This window comes from Typopeltis vanoorti, chromosome 16 (assembly GCF_054136105.1).
Source record: "Typopeltis vanoorti isolate ZY-2024b chromosome 16, IOZ_Tvanoo_1.0, whole genome shotgun sequence".
Taxonomy (NCBI): domain Eukaryota; kingdom Metazoa; phylum Arthropoda; class Arachnida; order Uropygi; family Thelyphonidae; genus Typopeltis; species Typopeltis vanoorti.
This window is the reverse complement of record NC_143564.1, coordinates 100,467,537-100,485,853: the sequence shown is the minus strand read 5'-3', so window position 1 is coordinate 100,485,853 and position 18,317 is coordinate 100,467,537. Positions and strand designations below refer to the sequence as shown.

At 35.6% G+C, this 18,317-nt stretch overlaps 1 protein-coding gene across 4 annotated transcripts in view; it reads right to left on the bottom strand.

Annotated features, from left to right (window-relative positions):
• Positions 1–18,317, bottom strand: part of Rbcn-3A (rabconnectin-3 alpha) — a 984,230-nt gene that overhangs the window by 556,078 nt on the left and 409,835 nt on the right. The gene's annotated exons all lie outside the window — the stretch shown is intronic.

Genomic DNA, 18,317 nt, shown 5'->3' with positions numbered 1-18,317 from the left:
ATCGGAACCTTGCGTCCTGTTTCTCCTATGTATGGCATGTTGCAGTAAATACAGTATACTCCAGGGTGGGCCAGCGGAGGGAGTGGGTCTTTGGATGAGTTGAGTAAGCTTTTTAATTTTGCAGGAGGTTTAAAGGTTGCTTTGAGGTTGTATTTTTGTAGTACTCTGTTTATTTTGTCTGATGTCCCTTTAATGTAGGGAATGGTTACAGTTTTACTGTAGTCTGGTTTGTCTTTGTTTTTTATTGAGATCTTATAGAGAATTTGTTAATAGTGATTTGGCTGTATCCATTTTTTTGAAAAGTATTGCTGATCACTTTAAATTCGTTTTTCAGTGCCTGTTCATTGCAGCAGATCTTCAGAGCCCTGTTTTTTAGGGTATTGATGACCTAGTTTTTGTGTTGGGCGGTGGTAGGAGTTTATGCATATATATATATATTGGCCAGTGTGTGTCGGTTTCCGGTAAACAGTAAAGAAAAGATTGGCCGAAGGAAGACATGTGACAAGTGTATCTAGAAACGGAAGTATGTCATGTTTTTCAATCTCAATTGTGAACTGTATGCATTTTTGTTGCTTGTTTAAGTGGCTAAGGAATGTGTCTAGTGTCTGGTGGCCATGAGACCAGATCGAGAAAACATCGTCAAGGTATCTAAGCCAGACTTTGGGTTTTAAAGGGGAGGAACCAAAAGCCTAATCTGAAAACAAACCCCAATTCAACATCACCAGAGTTAAAGATCGGTACTATCAACATAAGAAGCCTGAATGGCAAGGAAATGGACCTAGCTGAGGAATTAGATAAGTACCAGATCGACATAATAGTGGTGACTGAAACAAAAAAGACAAAAACTGGTGAAATGTTTCTGAGCAATAAATACAAAATGTTATAATCAGGCAATGACAATCAAGGAAAAGAAGGAGTAGCCATAGTATTCAACACAAAATACGAGGCTAATCTCCTTGAATGGCAGGCAGTCTCAAGTAAAGTGATGTGGGCAAATATGAGAATGGGGAACTAGACAATGAGACTTATCTGTGCCTATGGTTCCACAGAAGGTTCTATTAAGGTAGAAGTGGAAGAATTTTTTGAGGCTTTAGAGAAAACAACTGACAGAATAAAAAAGAAAAGTTGGCCCTTGTTGGGGATTTAAATAGCAGAGTAGGAAATGATTGTCAGACATACAAAAATATATTGGGAAAATTTGGAGAAAAGAGCAAAGCTAATAATAATAGCAAATACCAGTTGGATTTCTGCTCAGGACATGTGCTGGTTATTAGTAACACGATGTTCCAACATAAAAAAATGAGCACAAATTCACATGGAGAGAAAAGGCAAGGAATAAGAAAAGTCTCATTGACTATGCTATTGTTGATAGTGATGTTTTCTCCCTAGTGGAGGACACCTGAGTGTACAGAGGATTTGAAATTGGAAGTGATCACCATTTAGTCTTGAGCAGGATAAAATTGAATTTCATATTGAAAAGAATAACATGTAAGAAAGTTTTAAAGGAATAAAAGTTGAGCAGCTCTCAGATGTGAACTGTAGGCTAAAATACAATACACAAAGATTATTGAAGAAAAAATGAAAGAGTTTGAGAACAGGAATCAAACCTTGGAGATTCAGTGGAAAACTCTGAAGAAAACATTGATTGATTCTGCCAGAGAGGCATGTGGTGAGGTTGTGTGCAAGGATAAAAAAATCAGAACTGCCTGGTGGACACAGGAAATTAAAGAGGCAGTGAAGGAAAAGAAGAAAGCATATCAAAAGTTCCTGTCAAATAAGTCAGCTTGTGCTCTTAGAGAATATAGAGACAAATACAAGAATGCTAAACACTGTAAAACTAGCTAAACAAAAGTCATGGGAGGACTTTGGCAAGAATACAGAAAATAAATATGAAGAAAGTGGTAAAATATTCTGGAGATTGTTGATGAAGCTTAGGAATGGAGAAAAGAGTGCTGTATAAGGAGTTAGAGATGATAAAGGTGACATGAAAACGGGAGAAAAAGATATTCTTGAAGTATGGAGTAATTACTTTGAAAAACTGCTAAATGAAACAAGCAGTGATGACAGCACAGTGGTAAAAAACACTGACCAGGCATGCAGTCAGGAATACATATCCATACTTGAAGTAGAAAAAGCCATCAAAGGCTTGAAATGTGGAAAGGTAGCAGGAGTAGATGATATTCGACCAGAAATGCTGAAGTATGGTGGTATAAGAGTCTTACAGTGGCTGCACTGCATAGTTCAGAAAGCCTGGACAGAGGGACAAATTCCCAATGATTGGAGTAGAGCTCTCATAGTACCCATATATAAAAAGGGAAATAAAACTGAATGTGAGAATTACAGAGGTTGAGAAGAATTGTGGAAGAAAAGCTTGGTGAAGATCAAGCTGGATTCAGACCAAATAGAGGCTGTCAGGATCAGATCTTCACTTTACGACAGATAGTCGAGAAAGCATGGAAATATAACAGAGATCTGTATTTATGTTTTGTCGATTTGGAAAAGGCATATGACAAGGTGCCAAGAGAGAAGCTATTCAATATGCTACAGTTATATGGTGTCAATGGGGCATTATATCAAACAATACTTAGTCTTTATTTGAGTTGTAAGTCAGCAGTTAGAATTGAAGGAAGGTGGTTTAATGTTAAATCTGGTGTGAGACAAGCATGTACATTATCCCCTCTGTTATTCATTATCTATATGGATCACATTATGAAGGAAAGTGGTATTAAACATGATATCAAAATGGGAGATGTTAATGTCAGCTCTTTGCTTTATTGCAGATGATGTTATACTTCTAAATAAATCCGCTACAAGTCTACAAGATTCTCTGACTAAATTGAATAGCTGTTGTAATAGATATGGTATGAAGGTCAGCAATAAAAAGACAAAGACAATGAAAATAGGCAGAATCATTGAAAATGTCAACTGTGTTGTGAATGGAGAACCTGTGGAACAAGTAAAACATTTCAGCTACTTTGGCACGATTTTTACTGAAGACAATAAATTAAATATAGAAATAGACAACAGAATCAGCAACGCTGGTATGGTGGGAAGTCAATTGAATAAATTCATATGGAATAAGAGAGAAATTAGTTGGAACACTAAATTAGCTGTATTCAAGACAGTGTTCAAACCAGTTTTAACTTATGGATCTGAGAGCTGGGTTAAAAGTAAAACACTTGACCAAAGACTAGAGACCGCAGAGTCCTGAGAAAGATTAGAGGCGTGAACAGATTGCATCAATGGCAATATCATATTAAAAACAAGGATATTAGGAAAGAACTTGACATTGTCAACATCCAGGAATGTGTTAGCAGAGTAAATCTCAGGTTGTATGGTCACTTAAACAGAATGGGCGAAGAAAGATTAGCAAAACAAGTGTTCTCTGCCACGTTGGCAGGAAAACGATCCAGAGGAAGACCAAGATATAGGTGGATTGATACGGTACAAAGTGCCTTAGACGATAGAAATATAAGATCTGATAATGTTGGAGTCTTGACATGTAACAGATTGATTTGGAGGAAAATTGTAGATAGGAAGTGAGTAATGTTGTAATGTTTTTCATGTAGTACTATCATATCCTGTACACCCCTTGAGGGTACATGGCAGGAATTTGATGATGATGATGGACCCTAAAGCAAGTTGTTCAAAATGTTCCATATAAAAGTTAGCAATCAGGGTGGATAATGGCGAGTACATGGCTGTGCCTTCTTTTTACGTAGAAAGCGTTTTGGCATACAAAATAACCAGAACATAATACATGCGCAAAGACAGCCGAGATATCTGGAGGAAATTTGTTCTGTAAAATAAGAAATGTGTCTTTGACTGGGACATTCGTAAAGAAGGCAGAGACATCAAAACTGACTAATAGATCATCTTTTTCTAATGTAATGTCCTTGATGATGTTTATGAAGTGTTGTGTGTTTTTGATATAGGAGGGGGAAAGACCTATCAGCTCTTTGAGTGTTGCCGCTAATGTTTTGGCTAAGTAATAATTCAGGCTATCAATCCCTTCAACTATAGGCCTTAGCAGTGTGTTTTCTTTGTGAATTTTCAGTAGCCCGTAAATTCTCGGGGAACGAGCGTAGTGTGGAAATAGTTTCTTGACCGTATCTTCGGGCCATGTGGTAATTGACTTAAGTAGATTCTCTGTTTTCTTTTTTATTCTATTAGTTGGGTTATAGTTAACTAATTGGTATGTATTATTATCCGAGACTAGCAGATTCATTTTTTCCACATGTCTCGGTTTAAGATAACGGTGGCACTTCCTTTATCTGCTCTGGTTATTAAGATGATCGGATTTGACTAGTGATTTTATCGCTGTTAATTCATGTTGAGTTATGTTGCTTGTTATTGTTTTGTTATGATTTAAAATGTTGGCAGTTTCTAAACATATTTTTTCTGCTATGTTATTTTGGGATGAATCTTAGGCCTCTTTCAATATTACAAATAAATTCAAGTTTGTTTATCGATTTGCATGCTATGGCATAATTTAAACCATTGTTAAGTATCGAGATTTCATCTTTGTTTAAAGCATGGTTGGATAGTTTAACCATATTACTGTTACCTGTAGGTGATTGGTGGCTCCTGTTGTTTCTTGCTTCTGGTTGGATGTTATTGTTCCTTGTAGAGAAATTTGAATATGGCAGCTGGTTCTTTCGATCTTTTAGTCTTTGGAATTTAGAAATTAGATTTTCTTTCTTTGTTTGGAGGATGTGGTTCTCTGTGTTGTCAGTAATCTTTTCTAGGATCATCCACATATCTGCGTTTACATAGCTTGAAAGGGACATCAGACAAATTAAACAGAGTACTAAAAAAAATACAACCTCAAAGCAACCTTTAAACCTCCTGCAAAATTAAAAAGCTTACTCAACTCATCCAAAGACCCACTACCTCTGCTGGCACACCCTGGAGTTTACCGTATTTACTGCAACATGTCATACATAGGAGAAACAGGACACAAAGTTCCGATCAGACAAAAGGAATATAAACGACACATCAAATATAATAATTATGGTAAAGATCATGCCCTGAACACCTTACACAGAATTGACTAGAAAAGCACTAGTTGTCTACATCACACCAAAACATAGTATGAATGCAAATTTAAGGAAGCTTGTGAGATCGTTATCAACCACCCCAATCTAAACAATAATGATGATCTAAAAATCCCATATATATGGAAGGGATATATTCGTCCCATGAATCATTCCTCTCTAAGAACAACTACAAACAGGACTGTAGAAAATCCAAGATCCTAAATCTAAAATAACTTTAATACTAAAAAATAGGGCATCACTATTAAAGAAAAAATCTATAAGAAAGAATGTTTATTCATGTTGTAATTTATAAATAATTTTTTTTTTTTTTTAAATCAAAAATAACAATTATAATAATAGAAATAGGACATTGTTGTTACTGGAAGGAAAACCATCTGTAAGCAAGAATGTTTATTCATGTAATCATAAATTAAATCTAGCTTGATGTAATTTTTTTTTTTTTTTTTTTTTTTCACTGGAGTCATGCCAGTGAGTAGAATGTGATCAAATCATTGGTTCTCTAGCTTACGGTTTGAAATGTAACGCAGCTTGTCTTGTATATTTATGTATGCTCCAGATGATGATCTTGATGTGAAGATCGAAATGTCGGGATAATAAAGAGTTATTTTAACACAATTGTAGAATCCATAATTTCAAAAATGAATTTACATTACTAACTTTCAACAATTTTCTTTCAAATCAGCTATCTGTCAGGACCCCAATACTGACAGATCTACTATTTTGGTCTTCTAAGGCAGTGCTTCCCAAACTTATGGATGCCAGGCCCCCTTTGGAAAAATTAAAATATTTCACAGCCCCCATCAAAAAAAAAAAAAAAAAAAAAAAAATCGTAATATAGACATATATTATTATAATATTTATTGCATTTATATTCAATACAATTATATTCAAGATTTTGCATTTGCAATCTTTTTTTGTGTTTCTTATCATATATTTACTAATTTCATTAATCCCCGAAATATGCAAGAAGCAAAATTTGTGAAACAACACACCAATGTGTGATTTTTTCCATTAAAATATAAAACAGAAATAATAAATAATAAAAATTAAATACGCTTCTTTTCAGATTTAAAAAAAAATCTACTTAGTCTTAAGAGATTTTAAATTTGTTTTCATTATTTCACGGCCCCCCTCAACAAAACGCATGGCCCACAGTTTGGGAAGGGCTGTTTTAAGGCATTTTTAACCTAGATATTGATCTTCCTCTAGGTCTTTTTTCCTGGTATCATTCACCTGTTTTGCTAATCTTTCCTCTCATATTCTCTTTAAAAGGAGTTGCTACCTGAGATTAGCTCTACTCACACATTCCTGAATGCTAGCAATATCAAGTTCCTTCCTAATATCTTCATTTTTAATATGATACTGCCATTAATGACGTCTGTTCAACTGCTAATCTTTCTTAAAACTCTCGTATCTGTGGTTTCTAGTCTTTGATTACGTTTCATTCTAACCAAGCTCTCACATTCAAAAGATAAAACTGGTTTGAAGACTGTCTTGTATACAGCTAACCGGGTGTTTATACAAATCTCTCTCTTTCTTATTCCATATAGATTAATTCAGTTGACTCCATACTATACCAACTCTGCTTATTCAGTTATCTATTTCCATGTTTGCCATTCTTCACTAAAAATTGTACCTAAAGCTGTGTTTTGCACTATAATTTCTACATTCTGGATGCAGTTGATGTTTTCAATGTTCATGCTTATTTTCATAGAATATCTTTTTATCGCCAATTTTCCTACCAAATTTGTTATAGCGATTATTTAATTTAAGTCCAATTTTAATATCATGTTTAATGCCACTTTATTCATAATGGCATATATATAAATTATAAACATGCAGTAGATATGGTTTGCACCCTTATCTTATGTTTACTTTCAAATCAAGCCACCTTCTCATACCTCTTTCAATTGTAAGTGCTGACTACAGCTGAAATACAACCAACACATCCTTTCTTTTAGTGTTACATGGTGATCAGCATTCATTTAAAAATTTTATGGAATTTACAACCGTGTTAAAAAAAACTTTTTTTATTATCCCGACATTTCAATCTTCATATCAAGATCATCATCTGGAGCCTACAAAAATATGCAAGACAAGTTGAGTTACATCATTAACTGTAAGCTAGAGAAACAATGATTTGATCATATATTATTCTACTGACATGACCTCTAGTGAAAAAAAAAATTTCAAAAAATTATAAATAAAAAAATTATCTAGTGAAAAAATAATAATAAATTACATAAAGCTAAATTCTATTTATGATGACAGGATTAAACATTCTTTCTTACAGATGGTTTTCTTTCAGCAACAATGATGTCCTATTTTTAGTATTACAATTGTTATTTAAGATACTGGATTTTCTACAGTCCTGTTTATAGTTGTTCTTAGTGAGGAAGGAGGTTCCATGGGTCGAATATATGCCTTCCATATGTTTGGGATTTTAAGACCATGATTATTGTTCAGATTGGGGTGGTTGATAATGATCTCACAGGCTTCCTTAAATTTCCTTTCATACCACGTTTTAGTGCGATGTAGAAAGCTAGTGCTTTTCCAGACAATTCTGTGTAAAGTATTCAAGGGCATGATCTGAAAGGCCAGCTTCACCATAATTATTATATTTAATGTGTCGTTTATGTTCTTTTTGTCTGATAGGAATTGTGCATCCTGTTTCTCCTATATATGGTATGTTGTAAGTACAATAAATACGGTATACTCCAGGGTGGGCTAGTGGAGGGAGTGGGTCTGTGGATGAGGTGAGTAAGCTTTTTATTTTTGCGGGAGGTTTAAAGGTGGCTTTGAGGTTGTATTTTTGTAGTAATCTGTTTATTTTGTCTGATGTTTCTTTAATGTAGGGAATGGTTATAGTTTTACTGTAGTCTGGTTTGTTTTTTTTAAGGTCTTGTAGAGAATTTTGTTAATAGTGTTCTGGCTGTATCCATTTTTTTGGAAAGTATCGCTGATAATTTTAAATTCGTCTTTCAGTGCTTGTTCACTGGAACAGATCATCTGAGCCCTGTTTTTTTTAGAGTGTTGATAACACCTAGTTTCTGTGTTGAGTGACAAGTGTATCCAGAAACTGAAGTGTGTTATGTTTTTCAATCTCAATTGTGAACTGTATGCATTTGTGTTGTTTGTTTAGGTGGCTAAGGAATGTGTCTAATGTCTGGCGGCCATGAGACCAGATTGCAAAAACATTGTCACCGTATCTAAGCCAGACTTTGGGTTTAAGAGGGGAGGAACCTAAAGAAAGTTGCTCAAATTATTCCATGTAAAAATTAGCAATCGGGGGGGGGATAATGGCCAGCCCATGGCTGTTTTCCATACAAAATAACTAGAACGTAATACATGTACAAAGAACAGCTTGAGATATCTGGAGGGAATTTGTTCTGTAGGAGAAGGATTGTGTCATTGATTGGGACATTCGTAAAGAGGGCAGAGACATCAAAACTGATTAATAAATCATCTTTTTCTAATATAATGTCTTTGATGATGTTTACGAAGTGTTGTGTGTTTCTGATATAGGAGGGGGAATGACCTACCAACTCCTTGAGTGTTCCTGCTAATTTTTTTTGGCTAAATGATACATCAGGCTGTCAATTCCTTCAACTATAGGTCTTAGCGGTTTGTTTTCTTTGTGAATTTTTGGTAGCCCGTAAATTCTTGGGGAGCGTGCATAGCGCGGAAATAGTTTTTTGACCGTATCTTTGGGCCATGTGGTAATTGACTAAAGTAGTCTCTCTGTTTTGTTTTTTATTCTATTGGTTGGGTTGTAGTTACCTAATTGGTATGTGTTATTGTCAGAGACCAGCAGATTCATTTTTTCTACAAAGTGGTACGGTTTAAAATAACGGTGGCATTTCCTTTATCGACTCTGGTTATTACTAAGTTCGGATTTGTTTTAAATGATTTTTTCTCTGTTAATTCGTGTTTAGTTATGTTGCTTGTTATTGCTTAGCCCACCCTGGAGTATACCGTATTTATTGTACTTGCAACATACCATATATAGGAGAAACAGAATGCACAATTCCTATCAGACAAAAAGAACATAAACGACACATTAAATATAATAATTATGGTGAAGCCGGCCTTTCGGATCATGCCCTGAATACCTTACACAGAATTGTCTGGAAAAGCACTAGCTGTCTACATCACACTAAAACATGGTATGAATGGAAATTTAAGGAAGCCTGTGAGATCATTATCAACCATCCCAATCTGAACAATAATCATGGTCTTAAAATCCCAAACATATGGAAGGCATATATTCGACCCACGAAACCTTCCTCACTAAGAACAACTATAAACAGGACTGTAGAAAATCCAGTATCTTAAATAACAATTGTAATACTAAAAATAGGACATGACTGTTTCTGAAAGAAAACCAACTGTAAGAGAGAATGTTTAATCCTGCCATCATAAATAGAATTTAGCTTGATGTAATTTATAATATTTTTTTTTTCCACTAGAGGTCATGCCAGTAGAATAACATGTGATCAAATCATTGTTTTTCTAGCTTACAGATAATAATGTAACTCAGCTTGTCTTGTATATTTATGTATACTCCAGATGATGATCTCGAAACGTCAAGATAATAAAAAAGTTTTTTTTTTTTTTTTTTTTTTTTTAACAAGGTTGTAAATTCCATAAAATTTTTAAATGAATAACCAACACACAATTATAGCATTTTGAACAGCTTTGCTAATGACATCTTGTCATATGCCTTTTCCCGATATACAAAACTTAAAAATCATTGTTATATTCCCATTTCTCAACTATTTGTCTTAAAGTGAATATCTAATCCTAACATCCCTATTTGGCCTGAACCCAGCTTGTTATTCTCCATATTTCTCTTACATAATTTTTTTAGCCACTCTTCCTCAAATATATGTTTATATAAATCTCACCTGAAACACTAAGTAGGGAAATTCCTCTGTAATTCTCACATTCAGTTTTATTCTTTTAAAGATGGGTACTATATAGAGACTACTATTTAAATCACCCAGAATTTGACCTTCTGACCAAGAATTGTATGAAATTCTATGAACTACTATGAAATTTTACGTTCTCCAAATTTCTGGTTAATATCACTCACTCCAGCTGCCTTTTCACGTTTCTGGTTTTTGGTGGATTTTTCTTTCTCTAAAACTGATATATATATATTCCTGATTGCATTTTTCTCGAATATTTTTTACCACCATTCTGCCAATTCTAATTTCATTTAACAATCTTCCAAAGCAATCACTCCAGATTTCTAGAATATCTTTATATTGAATTACCATGTGATCTTTTCATTTCTGATTTCTTCTCAAGTAATTTATTTCCAATCTTTTCAATAGCCATCAAAATATTTTCCCACATTTCTGATATTTGTCATCTCTAAGACACTCCATGATATCTGTTCAGCTACTTTTATACCTTTCTTCACTTTTTTTTTTTCACCATATTCTATCAAAGAATAAGCTGAGTTACTGATTAGTAACTTTCAATACACTTTACTCTCTTTCAAATATTGCTTGTTTAAACTCCGAGTCTATCATGGAGTTCTAAATTTTCTAATCTTACAGATGGCTTCAATGTCTCTCTCTCTAGCTGATTCAAAGGTTTCTTGTTGCCCCCCCCTTCTCTCTCTCTCTCTCTCTCTCCCTGAACTCCATATCCAAGTTGGAGATACAATCAAGCATATGTCTGGCCACTCCTGGAACAAATGAGTATGACTGTAGGATTGATTGTGTAGAAATAGCCAACCCTCAAATAAATGAATGTGAGTGCAGAAATGACCCTGAACAAGTTGGGTGCAGTTCTCAAGCTTTCAAATCCAAATGGGCTGGTAATGACATTATGCTAGCACTAAAACTGAAAAGGTTATCTGAATTCCATTGAAGAATGGTTTCAAGATTAGAATTTAGGGTAGAAGAGGTTGCTATTCTGGAGCTTGTGGTGCTTTGTGTAGCACATGGTTTGGCAAATGAGAAGAAGAATGTAGTGTGTTGACATCAACTTAATAGACCTCTGTGCCAGACTGTCCAAAGCCTTGAAAATATGAAGAGTAACCACCTGAATTGCAAATTTTCCCAAAGTGCTTCTTCAGAGATGGGTGGCATAGGTAGACTGTGGGAATGGTCTTCAAGGTATTCACCAAACAAGTGGGAAGATATGATAAACACAAAGAAGTTTGATAAGAAGATCTTACAATAGATAAACATAAGCCAAGCATAGAAGCTGAGCAAGTGTGCATTAGGAAGCAGGTAAGATCAAGTATCTTATTATGATGTGTGGTTGGGGGTGGAATGGATTTAGGCAGTGTGTGAACTTTAAGAGGGCATTCCTCAATTATTCTTTCACTCCCTGAAGGAGGTTGCATAATAACAATAAAAATCCTTTAACAAATACTTGCCAAAAAAATACAATAGTGAAAATGTACTTCAGGATGAAAAGGTTACACACTTCATATCACATTGATAGTACTAGTTTACAGGAAATTGATGAAGTTAGGAATCTGGGGTGATGGTGGATATTAATAGAGATTTGAAATTCAGAGGACATATTGTAAGAGTTGGCAAAATAGCTCAGATAATTTTAATAGCAAATTACTTGATGCTGCAAAACACATTGACAAAGGTAGGGAGGTAATTATCCCTCTTTAGAAGGCTATGATTTGGCCACATGTTGACTACTGTGCACAGATTTGGCAACCTGTGTTTCTTGGAGATCAGGGGGTGGAGGAGAGGATTCAGACATGAGTGACCAAGCTGGTGACAGGTCTGTGGAATGTTCTCTATGAGGATAAATTGAAGATGTGTGGGTTGCAGAGTTTAGCTGACAGGTGGAGGAGAAGGAATATGACAGAAACTCAGTGGCGGCTCATACATAAGCACTGTGACACTGCAGCACCCCTAAGGAAAAATTAAAAAAATTAAATTTTGTTTGTGTTTATAAATAATAACAATGCTTACAACATTATATAAATGCAATACAACATGTTAAAGGATACAGTTTATGTTTTGACATTGATTGAATAGTTAATTGGAATTGTTCGATTAACGCTTTAGATTACGAAACAAAAGTGTAGGAATTATCACGTTTGGCCAACTGCAGCTAGACTTGCCGATATTCGTTTGCGCTTGCATGTTACAAGTAATTCCGACACGGCTCGTTTGGACAGTGTCGCTTACAGATAAATCATATGCTTGCGCACGTTATTTCTGTGAGATAAGAAACTTTTATTATTGGTGCGTGTTTGTGATGAGGGTGAACTATTTTTTGTAAATCTTATTTTATTTTGTTCAAATAACATAATTATTTATTTATTATAGATACAAGGCTGAATTATAATGAGTGTCACTGTTGAAAATATGAAAAGAATTATATTTTTTCAATTATCGTTACATGAAACAAATGCACTGTGATCTAATGCAGTGTCAGAATTATCTCGTTCAGCCAACTGCAGCTAGACGCACCGATATTCGTTTGCGCTTGTCATTGCACGTTATAAGTGATTCTGACACTGCTCTTTTGGGCAGTGTCACTTACAGATAAATCGTATGCTTGCAGGTGTTATTTCTGTGAGATAAGAAGCTTTTATTATTGGTGTTTGTTTGTGGTGAGGGTGAAATATTTTTAATAAAGCAATTTTTTTTAATATGCAAATTTATTTATTAATAAAAAAAGAATTTTTTTTTTTTAAATTTTGTATTTGCAGCACCCCCACGTAAAATTTTCACTGGCCGCCACTGCAGAAACTTATAAGTTATTAAATGGATTCTATAAGACTGACACAGAAGAAATTTTTCAATACATTGAGGGGGGGACAAGGGGTCGGGTCACACTTGGAAGTTGTCTAAGAGTGTGCAGACTAGGTTCTTCATTTGGAAAGCAGTAAATCAGTGGAATAGATTGACAGAGGTGGCTGTGAGAACCCTAACAGTGAACAGGTTTAAGGAGATGTATGATAGGTATTGTATTGGATAGAGTGGGTCTCTTGCAATGAGTATTTTGATTCCATGGAGTACTCATATAAGTAATAATTAAAATAATAATTACATGGTACTCTACAGAGTAGTCAGTTAACATGCAAGGGTTGTATAATTGAAGGGTCACTGTTTGGAAGGTCAGATAAATAATACATTACTGTGGTACAAAACAGTGGCAAATAAATAAATAAATGGTATTTCAAAAAATAAATAAATAAATGGTACATAAATAAATAAATATATATTTTCAATAATAGAACTTTTTTTTTTTGAAAAAAAAAAAAAATGTTTGAAATGATAAGTTTCTCGCTAACTTCATGGAATTTAATGAAATATGATATTCAGGATCCTTAAAATTTTTATTTCAAACAGGCCATTTTAATAGCAAATTACATGAAATAAAATTATGTGAACAGCACATCAGCTCTAGATTGAGAAATAATTGAGATACTGAGAAAAATATCAATGTGAACACAGCAGTGAGACTACAGAACGTCAGCACATGTACTATGTGGATGTACAAGAGAAATGGCATTGACTCTGATGAAGTCGTTCAATCTATGTCTCAGCTCTGGCAAGGTTCCAAGGGAGAATAAAGAGGATAAGATAGTTCCATTACATAAAGGTCGCTCCAAGATAGAAGTAGCAAACTACAGACCAATTAATATATCAGGAGGGGTTGATCCACTATTGGAAAAGTAGGTTAAAGGTAAAATCCAACAGTGGATGGATAGGGTTCTGATACTCTACAGTGGTCAGCATGGCTTTGGAAAGGGTAGGTCCTGTCCTAATAATTTATTCGCATTTTATAAAGCTGTGCTGACCACTACAGAGTATCATAACCCTATCCACCCACTGTTGGATTTTACCTTGGTACTGGATAAAGGAAATGGCTACACTATGCTACTGCTGAACTTTGCCAGAATATTTGTCATATTAATATTTGCAAGACATTTGTCAGGATACCATATGGGAGAACTATTACATAAATTGGAGCAAACATGAAGCTGGCAGTATAGATAAGGGGACTGCTGACAGACAGACATCAGAGAATAGTGTATGGTGGAGTGGAATCCAGTCATATAAGTTGAAGCAAATCAAGGAATACAAAAGTTGGAGCAACTGGGAATGGATATGAAACTAGTAGCATGAATATAAATTAAAGATACCAAGAAATTATATACTTGGGTTAATCCTTTATCCAAGTGTAAGGAAACAAAGTTTGTGCCTGAAGTATTTTCAGGACTGGGGCAACTCTATATAGAAGCTAATGACTTCATATTACTTGCCTTAGTATTCCATAATGAAAAGCACATATCCTTGTGGACATGAATAATGCTACGCATTATGGGAAGGGTCACTACCCAGACCAGTTTCAACCTTTATTGAGGTCTCACTGACTTCTGCATTACTACAACCTTGGTATCACCTCTGGGCCTGGCTCCCACTGATGAGACCTCAATAAAGGTTGAAACCAGTCTGGATAGTGCCCCTTTCCATTATGCATAGCATTATACATGCTCACAAGGATATGTGCTTTTGCATTATGGGATACTAAGGCAAGTGATGCGAAGTTATTAGCTTCTATATACAAGTTGTCGCAGTTCTGAAAATTCTTCAGATGCAATATTTGTTTGCTTACACTTGGATAAAGGATTAAACCAAGTATATAAAGCAGGTGATTATAATAGTCTTAGACGTCAACTTCGGGAAGTTTCATGGAGGGAGGAATTGATATCATTAGTGCATGGGAAATTGTGAAAGAATATTTGTTAGCAGCAATGGTAAGTTGTATACCACGAGTGAAGAAGAGGACACAATTTGGAGGCCAGAAGAGTGACTAGTGTGATAAGGAAAGCAAAACTGGAATATGAGAGGAGATTGGCCCTAAGATCCAAAGAAAATCCTAGGGAATTTTTTAGCTATGTGGCCAGTAGGAGGAGAAATGACTGTGGAAGAATGATATTGTGGGATAAAAATGGGAATAGAGTGACTGATGCAGAGGACATAGTGGAATTGTTCAATGAACACTTTATTGGAGTATTTCATCCTAGAGGAGTCAGTTTTAATGCTAGAGGGATAGGGCCGGTTCGAGGTTTAGAGGTAGAGGAGGAGAGTGTGTTTCAGATACTGAGTACTCTGGATGTCAGTAAAGCTTTGGGATTGGATGGTATTTCACCATGAGTTCATGGTTTCACCATGAGGTTGAACAGTGGGAAGGAGTGATGATAAGAGGCCATACCTGGAAGTTACGAAAGGAAACTGTGAGAAAGAGGGTGAGGAGTGGTTTCTTTGCGTGGAGGGTGGCTGAACCGTGGAATGCATTGCCTGATGGAGTAGTGAGAGCAAGAATGGTCAATGAATTTAAGGAGTGGTATGATAGACTTTGTGTTTCTTAGGGGGAGGGCCTCCCCTCGATGAGTCTTTTGACTCCATGGAGGCCTGAATAATAATAATAATAATATAATTTCTTGGTATCTTTAATTTATAGTATAACCAAGTGGAAAAACTTCCAACTAGTAACATGGATGTATTTGATGGTGTTGGGGGGGGGACAAAGACATCAGAGTAATATATGGTGTAGTGGAATCTAGAAAATGAGAATGACTAGTGGAGTACCTCACAGTTCTGTAGTAGGACCACTACTGTTTAATTTGTATATCGATGATATAGGCAAGGATTTAAGGGGAGGGGGGGGAAGAATATCAGCTTCGTCATCAGCAGTTGATATGAAGATATCCTGCAGATTGATTTAAATAAATTGACATAATGGGCAAAGGATAACAATTTAATGTTGCAAAATGTAAGGTTCTGCATCTCGGAATGAATGGTTGCATATTGTGCATCACAATGATGATACTGGATTGCAGGAAATTGATGAGGCCATGGACTTGGGGATAGTAGTAGGTAGACAGAGAGTTCAAGTTCAGAATGTATATTGCAAAAGTTGGTAAAATAGCTCAAAGGATTACTTTGATTACTTGGATGTTGAAATACTAAACATGTAAGAATAGAAGTTATTATCCCTCATTATAATACTATGATTTGGCTGCATCTTGATTCTTGCACACAGATTAGGGCACCCTGGGTTTGAGGATCAGCAAATGGTAGAGAGAATTCAGAGACAAGTGTCCAAACTGGTGACAGGTCTGTAAAATGTTCCCTATGAGGAGAGTTTGAAGATGTGTAGGTTACAAAGTTTAGTTCATAGGTGGAAAAGAGGGGGAACACGATATAAAATTATAAAATATCATGGAGGTCTTACAAAATTGATGCACAGCAATTTTTTAATATATGACAAACAGAAAACTAGGAATAATCAGATCAATGGAAGTTGTGCAAACGTGTGGTTAACAAGTATGTACAGACTAGATTTTATTCATGGAGAATCTAATGAATTGCCAGAATTAGTGGTGAGTGCCCTGACACTGAATGAGTTTAAGATGTGTGGTCTCCCACAATGAGTCTCCAGACACCGTGGAGATGCCACATAATGATAATTTTATAAATTGGTATGATGAGAGCTCTACTCCCTCTATCTGGAGTAGAGATCTTGTCACCAAGTATTTGGAGTTATGTAGAGTAGTTATGTTAAACTTTCAGACCATCATATTATTATGTGGCTCCCACCCATGGAAGTATTATTTGTAAACCTATAATATATTTATACCATGGAAAGACTAAGGATTTTTTTTTTCTATTTTTATCATGCACATCAAATGCAGAACTAATTGTTTTTTCTGCGTATTGATTGTATAAATGAGAGGTCAAGAGTCTTATAAGTACATCAGTGCTGTGCGTAGGATGTAGATAAGGACTGAGATAAAAGTTTATCAATGGTCTTTTTTTTTTTTTTAAAGAAATATGGGTTGTAGTTGTTTGAGAATACTTCATGAATAAGGTTGTTTCACAGGACAGCAGTGAATGGAATAAACAAGGAGGAAGAGGAGGAGAAGTCAGGTTCAGCATGTTTGCAGTTGCACGGTAAAGGGAATGCTGGGCAGTTGCTGCTCTTGTATTAACAGGTGCAACAGAAATTGGAAATATAATGAATGCCAATTCACTGGAACAGCGATCATGGAAGTACCTGTAGAACAGACAGTGCAGACACACTGCATCTTTGAGACAGAGGATCAAGTGAATCTGTAAGAGCCTAATTACTTGCCTCTGGAAAGCATCAAGGATTTTAAGGGAAGTTTTAGGTACATCAACCAAAACATGTGAGCAGTATTCTAAACATGAACGGATTTGGGATGTGTATATAGGTAAGAGTTGGTTGGGTGTAAAATAGCCTCTTGAACGAAAGAGAATGCCTAGTTTCTTGGATACTGAGGAGGCTATTGATGTGATGTGTTTATGCCAGGAGAGACTGGAGGAAATGTTAGTCCAAGCAGAGAAATATGATCTTGTCTGGTGATTTGTGTATTACTGAGGAAAAGGTTAGGTGAGATGAGAACTCTTTTGCATGAGAGAAGGCAAGCTTGTGTGTTGGTGGCATTGAACACGACAAGGTTATCCTTGACCCATATAAGGATAGTATGTATATCAATGTTTAAGGCACTAGTTGTAGATAATCTTGTAACCTGGAATGTCACAGTATTGCATGGTTTGTCAACTGAGTAGAATGAGTGGACAGTACTATTTGCAGAACTGTGGACAGGATATTGGTGATTATGAGTAGGTCATTTATGTACGTGAGAAAGAGAGAGTAGGTAATCGGATAGCCTTGAGGCACTTCTGCACTGTGGGAAAGCTCGAATGACCAGAGAGGAAGCTGGTAACTCAAAATGTCGAAAGTGTTGGAAATGTCAAGAGTGGCAGCAAGAATTTCTTCAAACCTTTCCATGACACGTCCAGTAGTGGATGTTTTAAGCTAAGAGATAACTGTGAGTCTTGAATGGTAGAATCGCGACTCCCTCTGATAGGTTCAGACCCATACACTAACTGGAAGCTGTCTTGTGGCAACATTGATTTACTCTTGAAATGGAGGAGGTTATATATGGCTCTAAGTATGTTTGTAAAGTTTTGAATGGTATCACTCACAATGCATGGAGGGGGAAAAAAAGGGGTGAGAGAACATTAACTGGAATCCCTGCTTTGGAGACCAAACATGCATTTGCCACTTCAGACTTCCAATAATCCTTACAGTGGTAGTAATAATCAAATACTACCTATGCAAGTTATATCAACTACAGCTACCTTTTTCATATTTTGGATTTCTATGACTTTGTTTTTTTTTACCTCAAGCATTTGAAATGTATTTCTGATGGCATTCCTCATGGAT